Source organism: Pipra filicauda, unplaced genomic scaffold (genome assembly GCF_003945595.2).
Source record: "Pipra filicauda isolate LSUMZ 115617 unplaced genomic scaffold, ASM394559v2 scaffold168_size1973030_pilon, whole genome shotgun sequence".
In the NCBI taxonomy this organism is placed as follows: domain Eukaryota; kingdom Metazoa; phylum Chordata; class Aves; order Passeriformes; family Pipridae; genus Pipra; species Pipra filicauda.
In genome coordinates, this window is record NW_024104195.1 from 1,135,890 (window position 1) to 1,148,380 (window position 12,491).

Here is a 12,491-nt window from a genome sequence, read left to right on the forward strand (position 1 = left end):
GGAAATGTGAGGGGGAAAGGGGGGGAAACATGAGGGGGAAACATGAGAAACGGGAGGGGAAACAGGTGGAAAACATGAGGGGGAAAGTGTGAAAACTGTGACTGGAAAAAGCACAGAAACGTGAGGGGAGAAAAGGGCAGAAAACATGATGGGACAAGGGCAGGAAACATGAGGGGGAAAAGTGAGAAATGTGAGGAGGAAAGGGTGGGAAACGTGAGGAGGGAAAAGGCAGGAAAAGTGAGTGAAAAAGGGGAGGGAAACGAGTGAAAAAAGGGACTGAACTGTGAGGGGGAAAGGGCAAGAAATATGAGGGGAAAAGGAAGGGCAAGAAACGTGACTGAAAAGAGGAGAGCGTGATCGGAGAAAAGGGCAGAAAACGGGGGGGGGAGGGGGGGGGGAGGGCGAGAAATGGGAGAGGGGGAAAAAGACATTTCATTTCTCCATTTTGTTTCCTCAAGTCTTGAACCACAGTACAGACTTGTCTTTCTCCAGCTGTTCAGAATTTTCGTACTGGCTCCTGAAGAAGGATGCTCAAAGAAGGATTCAAGCACAAATACTTCCAAAGCAATCCCAAGGCTTGTGGGCATTGTGCATATGTCCAGGGTAGATGTGGAAAGACCATCCTAAAGCACCCGTCTCTGCAAGCACACCTGCACTTCCAAGAGGCAGCTGCACACTCTAAAGAGGCCTCCAGGCTAAACGCGATTTCTAATTTGCGAGTCCAGTCTCTAAAACAAGACAACACCCAGACTGAACTCTGCCTTACTGGGTGTGTTCCTGTGATAAGAAATCCAGTGTTCATTGTGCATTTCTGTTGAGCTTTCCAATGTCATTTTGAGCCTGTGCCACTTCTACAGCTTTAGAAGAAATAAATTCTGCAGCTGAGATGGAGAGGAGCTGACCGCGTAGTTCAACCCAGAACTCCAGAGGCCAGGTTATGTAGCTTTTAGACTTTCCATGGAAAGGCAGAGTTTGATGAACCACAACGAAATCATTGATGCCGGATCCATGTGTTTCAGTAAACTAGTCTGCAAGAAGTGCCTGACAGGGTTTTATCTCCAGCAGGCAGACTTTAAAACTTCTGGTGGAAAATGTAGAGTTTCAGTCAACTGTCAGCTTACTGGAAAACAAGTGGGAAAAAAACCCCACAACATCATTGTTGGCCAGTGCAGTGAGGAGGCCCAGAGGCTGCTGCGCTCTGGTGCAGTCAGGGACGAGAACAACGGCCCTGTGGCCAGAGCCAGCTCCAGTTCCTCCAGCTCCAGCTCCAGCACCTGCAGGGGGGAACCTCCCATTTTGACATTGCTGGTCAAACTGCGATGCCACGTCCCTCGCTGCTCATGTTTGGGCACCAGCAGAGCCTGGGCCAGGCTGGTCCAAGCCTTGACTCCTGCCGAGCGTGCCGGCGAGGGGGAGCAGCTCCTGGTCCTCAGCTCTCTCCAGCCCCACGCAGAGCACAGAATGGCCACGGAGACACAGTGGGGCTGCCCCATGTGCCAGGACATCAAAATGACGTGGCTGCCTCTCTTCCCTGTCACCACAAGTTCTGCAGGGTTTGCATCCCGCGGTGGACAAGGAGAAATCCAGCGTGCCCACTCTGCAGCAGGACAGTAAAGACTGTCAGGTTTCCTGGCCATGAAGAACATGATTATATAGAGATGGCCATCACAGCCCCCGAGGAGTTACCGGAGACCAGGAGTTGAGCAGGGAGAGCTCCCTCCCACCTGCCCGGAAACAGCCCCCATCACCCTGTGGTGCCCACTCCACCTCCCCCACCCGGAACACTGTCCCCAGCTGGGCAGGGGACTGCAGGGCCACAGCCCAGGGACGGCATCCTGCCCGAGGTGTGGGCAGGACTGTTCCGTCGACAGCAGCATCTCCTGGACCGCGTGTGGCCCTGCCTGCGCCAGAGGCTGGAGGGAATATACTGGGACCAGTGGTGGCTGGCCACTGATCCACAGCGTCAGCAGTGTCATCGTGGGACGGTGCAGCGAGGAGGCACAGGGATTGCTGGGCTCTGCTGCTGCCAGGGACGAGAACAACGGCCCTGTGGCCGGCTCTAGATGCAGGTCCAGCAGCACCAGAAGCTCCAGCAGCCCCAAGTCCCGCTGCTCCCAGGAGGGGACTCCCACCAGCAGCCCCGCAGGCTCCAAAGTGGAGGAAGCCGATACATCGGCGGCCACCCCTCCTGGCAGTCCCAGCTGCCCCCGAGCTGTGCCTGACTCCGCAGAGCAGGAGCAGCAGGCAGAGGGGGCGGGTCCCTCTGCCCAGGGCAGCAGCCGCGGCCCCTCCGCTCTCAGACGGGGCAGGAACCGCTTGCCCGGGGCGTCCCAGCACCCCCCCAGAGGAGGGTCCCCAGCCCGCAGGATTGCCCTCCGCCCAGCAAGAGGCCGCCTCACCGGCCCACGTGCTGGGGGATACAGCCACGGGCCCGGGAGCCCCAGGACCATGTCCACGGCAGAAAATTGCTGGTGACAGACTGAAGCTTTGCCAGCTGTGAAGAGGAATTTATGTAAATAAGGGGCATCATTTATGTAAGAAACTCATCACTTGATGAATTTGTGCAAATAAGGAATAGTTATGTAAAAAAATTCACCATTTGATGTAAATAAATTTGATTAACTGATGCAAATATATTCCTATACAGCACGAATATCAGAGGTAGGGGACCTCTGAAAAGGTCTGCAATTCACATTCCTTCTTGATTCAGCTTTGGGATGGACATGAACAGGGCACAGAAAAACGGGGACGGACAGAGTTTGGGAGTGCTGTTGTCAAACAGCGGAGCTGGAAACACAGCAGCAGCAGCAGATGGAACACGTGGAATGCGGGCGCGAGTTCCGAGCAGCGCGACCCACAGGGGAGCCCTGAGGCGTGAGGCGCTATGAGGGGGGCGAAGCAGAGACAAGCACACCCATGTGACGTTTGCCGTGCTAATTTATTGTCAGGCCCGCCGTGTGTCCGTACGGGGCCTGGTCCGCGCTGCCCGGTGCCCGCTCAGCGGCGTCTGCGCCTCCTGCCGCCCCGGCGGCGCCGGCGGTATCTCGAGCGGCGGGATCCAGCCCGCCGCCTTCTCCGCGCGCCCCGGCGGCGGGAGCGGCGACGGCTGCGGCTTCGGCTGCGGCTCCTGCGGGAGCGCCGGCGGTAGCGGGCCATGGTGGTGTGCGGGGCGTGCGGCTCACCCGCTTTTATTGGGGAGCCGGGGACCCCCTTTGTGGCTCATCGGGTGCAGCCACTGTGACCTCGCTGGTGACGGTGACTCAGAAAGCTCTGGCGTCACAAAAGGCTCCCCCCGACTCCCCTGCAAAAGCGGCCTGAGGTGCCCACCCCTCGGTGCCTGCTCGTCCCGCACAGCACCATGGCTGGGAGGGAACGAGAAGGAAGGGCCATCAGAGCCCCTGAGGAGTCACCGGAGACCAACAGTTGGGCAGGGAGAGCTCCCTCCCACCTGCCCGGAAACAGCCCCCATCGCCCTGTGGTACCCACTCCACCTCCCCCACCCGGAACACTGTCCCCAGCTGGGCAGGGGACTGCAGGGCCACAGCCCAGGGACGGCATCCTGCCCGAGGTGTGGGCAGGACTGTTCCGTCGACAGCAGCATCTCCTGGACCGCGTGTGGCCCTGCCTGCGCCAGAGGCTGGAGGGAATATACTGGGACCAGTGGTGGCTGGTGGAGGATGTACAGAGCATCATCCTGTACAGCCTCTGCCTCTACGGACCAAATGTAGAGGTCTTGGTGGAGATCATGGAGCCTCTGCTCAACGAGCACGCGGCACCACTGATCCACAGCATCAGCAGTGTCATCGTGGGACGGTGCAGTGAGGAGGCACAGAGACTGCTGGGCTCTGCTGCTACCAGGGATGTAAACAATGGCCCTGTGGCCAGTTCTAGATTCAGATCCAGCAGCTCCAGCTCCAGCAGCTCTAGGTCCAGCAGCTGGCCTGCAGGCTCCAAAGTGGAGGAGGAAGCCAGTACATCAGCATCCGCCTCTCCTGGCAGTCCCAGGAAATGAGAGGATCTGTGTGTTGGAATAATAAAACATAACGGATCTGTGAAAATACATTCTGTTCTTCCTCCAAATGAATATTCTCATATTCAAAACATCATTGAAGATTGAAGCCAAAGTGTCGAGTAATTTTATTTCACTCAGCTGTGTTAAAACATTAATAAGACCATTATTGGCTTAACAAGCGTCTGAATGAACGATAAGCAGAAAATTTGCACATTCTGATAGCACAAGTATCACAAAATGTTACTTCCTCCAATAAGTCAGATTTTCCAGAGAATTCAACAAACAGTTTTTGGTTTGGTTTTTTTTATCTCTCTAAAAAAAGCCAAAAGAGCTCACACCTTTTCTTAGTCAGTTCAAGGCAAACAGGGAAATGCCTCTTTTATCAAGGCACCTTTTTTTGATGTCTGTTTTGTATTACAGCAGGAGGAGGCTTTCAGCAAAGCCTCTGTGAGTAGACAGATGCTACTGCTCACAGTCCAAGGTGTCTGTGAGTAGTCAGCTAAAGGAGGGAAATGTTATGAGCTCTTTCTAACCAGCTTTCTTTATCTGGATTTCAAGATACCACCTTGTGCTTATAGCTCTTTTACTGTGGATCATAGAGAACCTACAAACTTTCATATTTGCCATAAAAAACAAGCCCCATGCCCTCATCCCAAAACACTCTTATTATAAAGTGACAAAATTCTGTTTATTGTTCACTTTTTCAACTCGGTTATCCCATCACAATTGCCATAATTATGCATTGGAAGATTTAGGTAAATCCAATCAAGCACCTGCAGGAACACGCTAAGAGATCCAGCAGCATATTAAATATTCTCATAATTTTCTCAGTAAGCTGCTAAAAAGAATAAGTCCAAGGAAATACGAGTTTTGGCAGGGTGAAGGACTGTGGTCTTCTCACCTTCTTGAGTTTTATTGAAAAAAAAAAAAACTAACCAAACCAATTAAACCCCTTTTTATACATTGGCTAAAGATAATCACCTTCTCCAGAGTCTATCTAACTTAACTAATCAACAGTAATTTGATTACAGCAGCAGTGCTGTTTTACAAGTCTGTATTTAAACCACACTCTGTAGTTGATGTTGGATAAAAGGGTGGCAAATACCTTTGCAGCCCTTTCCAACATTCTTTAGCTTTCTAGGTCTTGATACCAACCAACAACTGTGAGTTTTAAAAGAAAGAGAAAAAATTAGTAGAAAGTTTTCCTTCAAGACCAAATATCTACCAAAAAACCGAATACTGTTGTTTAATGGGTTTTGAATGTTGTATGTGCACAGGAGTGATCAAAGCATAGCATTAATTAACCTGAGTTCTTAGAACCCACCATAATTTGCATTGTTAAGGAGGTTAAATAACAATATTCAGTCAGGGATTCTCAAAGTACTGTGGGTTTTCATAGTATGGAAAACACAGGCTCAATAGCACTACTTCACACTTAATAACACAGATAATAATACAGTCCATGCTTTTTTGTCCTGGTGTTTGTTGCAGCAGTATCATTTTTGTAAGTAAACCTTTATTCAAAGGCCTTTTTTCCACTTTATTGTTAAAAACTGTTTCCTATCAGAGAAAGGATTAGTCCCATATCTAGCCTTTTCTTCTGACAGAGGAACAAGGTGGACTCAAATAGAAGAGAATACAAGGTTTTAGAAGTTTGGACATTACAGTATTTATAACCTGACTTGAATTCAGTTTTGACTTCTGAAGAATTCAAAATCTTGTTGGGAATAAATTGGCCTAACCTTTCCTTAGTGATATGTGAAAGGTCAGAGCAAGGAAAGATCTGACTTACTGTGACGGTGGTTGTTTCAATCCACATGTACTGGGAAATTATTGCTATTAGGAAAATAACAGCCTAAATTATGTGAAGGTCTCTTGCCTTGGTGCACTGTTAGCTTTCTGTGATACACTTGATCTCAATACAGACATCAGATGCTTTGTTATTTTTTCTTCCTCCAAAACACCAATAGATCGAAGTTCTCTTTAGTAAAACAGGACTTCCACTTTCAGTTTAAGCCAAAGAAAGCTCTGCAGGGCTGCTTCTTATAAACAGAGATAATTCTCTGGTGCTCTTATCGCACCCTATTCTCAAACTTCTGGCTCCAGATTCTGCTCTGGAACACCAGATCGTCTTTGTACTCTGAAAGAGTGAACAAATCAAACCCCAAGAGCTTCTCTTCTCTTTAAAGCCAGTGTTCCCCCACCAGAAACCTATCTTCCTGTGATCTGCAACCTTCACTCTTAAAGTGTTTCTTTCTAATTAGCTTTACATCAGTTCTATATCCTGCTGAGCTTTTTTGTCTTATCTATATACGTGCAATTTGTCTCCTTTTGGTGTCAGACTGCAATGGTGAATATGAACAAATCTGCTACTCCTTTATCTGGCAGGATAAGTGTAAAACACCACCACATCTAGATGGTAAGGCATGAATTTCACTTCCACTGAGGAAATGTCTTTCAGTTTGGGTAATGCAGGGGGATTTGAAGTAGCAGGTAAAGGAAGTCCATGCTATAACAGTGTAAGTTTTTGTCAGTCTCAATAATGTGTGATGTGTGGAGGATTTTATACCAGGTTTGCACCCCTGTTGGTGTTACAGAAGTACATAAGGTTCTGTGTAGACCTGTTTGCACAGCCAGTGTCCTGAAAATGTATCCACTAATACCAGCAGATACCCAAACACCCGTATTTAGGTTACTCAGAGAAATCTATTTGCCAGTATTTCTCTGGAGTTATTTCCTTTTTTACCTCTCCCATAGAGAGCTTTCGTTGCATTTCAGGATTACTTACACAGTGGATTGGGCTGCCTATCAAAAATCTGTGATTTCACTCCCCAGCTTTGCTGGAACTGAGAGATCTGCTGGACATGCCTGGATATTTTCCCCCAGTCCCCCTCACTCATTCCCCAAATCCTCCAGCATTGTAATGTTTACATCTGCTAATTGTTGTGAATAACACAAATCAACACCTAGTTCAATTTAAAAATTTTATTTGCAAAGGGCTACAACGGTGCTGCCAATACACGCAAATATCAATTTCAGTTTAAAAACTTATTACGGATTGTTACAACAGTCCTGACAATATATAAGTTTCAACCAGGACTGCGGACATGGATGGGACTGTGACCTTAGTTGAAAGCCTCTAAATTCTTGGAGTGGCAATGACTTTCTCTGGAAGAGCTGGGGAAGCCTCATGCCCTGGAAGCAACCCAAGAGGAGCTTCACTTGTCCTGGAAGCATCTGGAGACAGATCCAGAAAAAGGAGTATTCAGTAAATATCGGTCATGTGTACAGTTCCCTTGGCAGCAATTATACTTCTGTCAGGGACTCTAAAATCTCTGATCCTCTCAAGCAGGCTTAGAAAGAAAAACAACTCCCAAGTTCTGGGGCTTTCCAGCAACAACTTGTTCATTCAATCCTTTTGAAAAACTGCCTCACTCACAGTTCTGTGGCAGGAGTCAACTGCCAGAAACCTCAGTGCCAGAAACCTCACTGCCAGATCTTTTCCCCTCTGCACACAACCCACGGGTGCTCCAGCTGTCCCTGCACATGCCCGACCCATCTAAGGTTTCCAAATTCCACACGCCTGTCAGACCCGCCCCCCCCGACGGCCCTGTCTCACCGTTCCTGTTGGCCAAGGGCGGGTCCCTGCTCGGGGGTGTGTCCAAGCGCTGCTGGGAGCGGCTGTGCTCGGGCACCTTCAGGTCGGCCTCGAGGTTCTCCTTGTTGGCTTCTTTCAGCCTCTTGGTGTCCACAGGGAGCTCGGGGCTTTGAGGAAGGTGCCCCGGCCTCACAGAGCCGCAGCCATCACCACCTGACGGGGCCGGCCCAGACTTGGGCTTCAGGCGCTTCCTCCCACGCAGAGCGGCCCTTTTGGAGAGGTACAGCAGGTGGATATCTGGGAAGCAAAAAAAGAAATACTGAGTCCACATGGGTCTTGGCAGCACATGGAGCAGTTGTACTTCCATCAGGGACTATAAAACACAGCCCAGAAGGCAGGCTCTCACTTGGCAATTTGAAGTGAGCAACAGCTTCTCCAACTCTGCCATCAGCTCTTGGGTGAACAGCTGGGAGAGAAAGAGCTCCTTACAAGGACTGCAGGCTGCACCAGCTTTTCTCTAAACTGGATCCAAAGTGCTCTTAGGTCTTGCTAATCTGTGGACATTTAGGTTTTTCCTTTAGTTACTGGATTTGTGAATTGTTTGGCCTCAGGTGTTCTGCTGCTTTCTTTTCTCATGTGTCTTAGAATAAGTATCAGCAGACTGGTACTAAATTTAGTTAGTGATTTGGGACAGAAAGTTTGGACTTCTGCACTGACTTCATCAGTTTGGTGGGGTTTTTCCCCATTGCTCCAGCAGTCATGTCATTACTCAGTGTTGCCTCTGTAGCACTGTCACTCTGCAGCAAACATTGATGGACATCAGCCAAAGTGGTGACATCTGGGTTGGTGACAAATCCCAGACTGTCAGGTTTTATTCACTGCTCTAATTCACACCCTTTTGCACAGAAGAGCACTGAGTGTAAGCACGTATAGAGAAGTGTGTTGGTGAGTGCTCTGTGAGGCTGTACAAGTACAGTATTTGAACTGAAGGCACAAGGAAGCACTGACACTGTGAACGGTAACTAAACTGCTCTGATCTCTCTGTCACAGTCAGGCTCAGACATCTCTGAAAAACAAGACTCTCATCTTACCAGTATCCTCTGCTTCTGGGGAACTGTTCCCACAGCTCACATTGCCAGGTGAAGCTCTCTCTGCTGCAGCCTTGTTCCCAGACTCCCTTCCTGAAGACTCAGAGAATATACTAATATTCTCCTTAAAAGAAAAACAGAACAAAAAAAAAACAAAATTGAAGATCACTCAGTATTTTCTTGTAATCACTTTAGGGACAAAATAATAACTCTTCTCCGCTCCAAAAGGATGTGTACCATGAGGTGAACATCGCCCAGATGGTTTACATGACAAGTGTTTTAAACTCAGAATTAAGGTTGCGAAACTGAAACTCCGGCTCTTACAAAAAGACCTATTAAGCAAAACATGAAATCAGAAAACCAGAATATACCAAGTGAGGCTGTGTGTCCTCACAGTCTGAACTTTGCCCTTGCTTATCACATGAGCTGTAAGAAACCAGCCAGCAGAAATGCAGGTGCCCTCCTTGTTACCAAAACGTGTGTCAAGAAAGATAGACCTCACTCAAACCACTGCACAGGGCAAAACTGCACACAAACCACAGATTTCTGGCTGGGAATCTCACCCCACCCCATCCACTTGTTAAGATATTAAATCCTAATGTGTTGCTTGCTCTTTGGAGTCCTCTGCTGCCCCTCCATATGTATTTTGCAGGCAAACATCTACCTACCTAACTGGTGTATTTCCAGGATCACATGGCAAAAATCTTTTGGGTAAAAAAATCCCAAAAGCTGGACAACCATGTTATGTTTCTATTCCACTGAGGAAGTGAAGGCCCAAATTAAGCACCTGGAAATTACCTTTAGACAGAAAGATATTCTCACTATCACTTGTTCTAGAATATTCATCTCTTCTGTGAATAGCCATCAGTATGATAAAGAAGAATGACTGTTCAGAGCCTGTAACATTTCCTTCATGAAAGAGAAGCTTTTGAAAAGTAGTATGTGTGCTTTTATAGGAGATAAAAGGGCATCACACTTGGTAATAAGATATGGGTAGTTCCAAAAAATCCCACTCCCCACCTTGAGTTTCCCCTTACTCAGTGATAAATACACAGCAGGCAATGGGACTGCATATAAACAGAAATACAGAAACTTTGGCAAAGTTGTATAAAAATATGCAAAAAACTCCTGTGCCAATACAGGAACTGAACACTCTGAGGAAGTCTGGGAAGAGGCAAGAGTTAAGAGAAAGGGGACTTCTAATCAAAAGAGGGAATCTGTCAAACAAAAGGCCTAATAGTCCCTGAATTGCTCTTCAGCACAAAATAAACCCGAGGTCTTTAACCACTTCACATCCGTGATCAACATCTGCCTTCTCACCAATCACACAGGTCAAGAGGCCTCAAACACCCTGCACCCCAACTCCATGACTCACACACTTAATCCCTCATTCCTGACGAGGAAGTCTGGGCCCTAAAGTCTGGGCCTTCAACAATGGAAAAGATAAACTTCCCAAATGCAGTTCAAAAGCTGTCACAGCTGACAATGTTTAATGAGCAGGACACAATACACTGAGAGGACACTAAGGAAGAAGTCCTGCCAACTCCCTGTGTGCTGGCACAGTGACCTGCTCCTCCCCACACTGCCATGAGCAAAACAATCTTATCCAGGTTGGAGCTTTGCAGGGACTTGATCAGAGTACACATCTCTTTCTAGGGAGACACCCAAGAGGAACATGAACTAATCTTTGGAACACTTTGGAACACTGGTTTGGAACACCACCTGAGGTGGTTTGGAACACCACCTGAGGATTTCCCAGCTAGAAACTTTACTGAAGACATCGAGATACTGAGAGGATAATAAAACTGCAGCTCCAACACATACACAAACATGGCTTTTTGTTAGTGCCTATACGTAAGGCAGGTCTTACACAGCAGCAGCAAGTGCAGTCCAGCTTTTGCTTTTCCTTTGTGTTCAAACCCAAAAGAAGCAGAGCCCGGATTTGGTTAAGTTATAACCTAAAAGGCTTCCACTTCATCCCCACAAATACGCTTGCACTATGTATTTTCCCCATGAAAATGAGCACCTAAACTTGGCCAACACAGCCTAACATGTCTCATGCTCATTAATGTGGAATATCTTTGATTCCCTCTTCTTTTCAAAATCTTGCTTTACCAAGCAAATGCTTCACCGTCCATTAAAAGCTTAACTAAGGAAGCCTTTACTTCTCAGGCATGCAACAACACTAAAAAACTCTCAGTCCGGACCCCAGCATTGCTATGGAATAGAGTTACCTCCAAAAAGGCAGCCATTTCAGGGCAGGATGATGAAAGCATCTCCTCAAACACCTGAAACACAACTTCAAGAGCTGCTAATCTCAGGCTCACGGCAGCGAGGGCTCCACCAGCACCATGGTCGCCACCAGTGTGCCCGTGCTGCCATTGCCCTCAGACCCCCAGAACCCCCATCGTCCCAGACCCCCAGAGCCATTGCTGTCAGTCCCTATCACCACCACTGCCCTCATACCCCCGTGCCCCTCACTGCCCTCAGGCCCACAGAGCCCCAATCGCCCTCAGACTCCCAGAACCACCCTCAGGCCCCCAGGCCCCCACTGCCCTCAGACTCCCAGAACCATCACCCTTGGACCCCCAGAGCCATTGCCCACAGACTCCCCAAAGCTATTGCCCTCAGACCCCCAGAACAACCACTACAGCCCTTAGCTCTCCAGTGCCCCCACTGCCCTCAGCGCCCCCGGTGCCGCCATTGCCCGCAGCCTTCTCAGTCCCCCAGCCCTCTCAGCCTCCACCACCTCCCGCCATCGCTCAGTCCCCCTTAGTCCCCCTCAACTCTCTCAGCCTCGCCGCTCCCTCTCAGCCCTCACAGCCCCACCGGCTTCGTAGCCGCCCCGGGCCTTCTCAGCCTCACCGTCCCTTCAGCGGCTCACAAGTCCCTTCACCCCGCCGGGACCCGCGCTGAGGCCGCTGCTCGGCGCGGCCGGACCCGGGCGGCGGCTCCTCGTCCCGGAGGGAGGGACTCGGGCGGCGGTGGTCCCTGGGGTGGGTCTGGTCCTTTTTACTTGTCAGATTTTAAACTTGCACATATAAAGTTTTAATTTAAATGGTAAGTTAGTTAAAGTATTTTACTTTTTTTTTTTTTCAAATTTACCTTTTCAGTAGAATAACAGCGTTACTGATCAACTAATACAGTTTGAGGAGCGCAAAAATTATTTGCAAATGGAATCCGGATCAGTTAAAAAAAATCTATTAGAGAAGTAGCTGACTGAATAAACAAAATTAAATAAGAAATAATTTTGAGTTGTGTGTTGGGTCAGTCCTTAATGACAGGTTCTCCCCACGCAGAGTTCAGCTGAACTCCGTTGCTTTCAGTGTTTTCAGGAATTTTTGGGAGGCTATGGATGTGAACCTATGAGCTGGGAAAACAAGTGGATTTAAGTGTTTAAATAATGCAGACTTCTACCATCTGTAAATTTTCCCTGTAGTATATCCATGTATTAGCACAAATGTTTGTTTGCCCGAAGTCTAATCACTGCTTTCTTTACTGCTTTCCTGAAATACTGATTACTTTGCTTCATGATAATGTGCAATTGAGATGTTACTGTACAATTTTTATACTTCATCCTTTTAGATCTAGCCATTGGATCTCTGTCTTGTTTATGTATACAACTAATACATGTATTTCTTTTATTTAATTTTCTGCTCGACAAGGGTTAATATAAAATTGGAATAAATTTGTATTAGCATTTTTTGAAATAAAAGGAACAACAGCTTTCATGTCATCTGTCTATTTACTTATACAAATATCCATGTTTTCGACAAGAGATTTTGTAGTAATC

General features: G+C 48.1%; 1 pseudogene; it reads left to right on the top strand.

Annotated features, from left to right (window-relative positions):
* The first annotated feature begins 1,331 nt into the window (after window positions 1–1,331).
* LOC113983425 lies at window positions 1,332–4,062 on the top strand (annotated as a pseudogene).
* The last annotated feature ends 8,429 nt before the right edge of the window (window positions 4,063–12,491 follow it).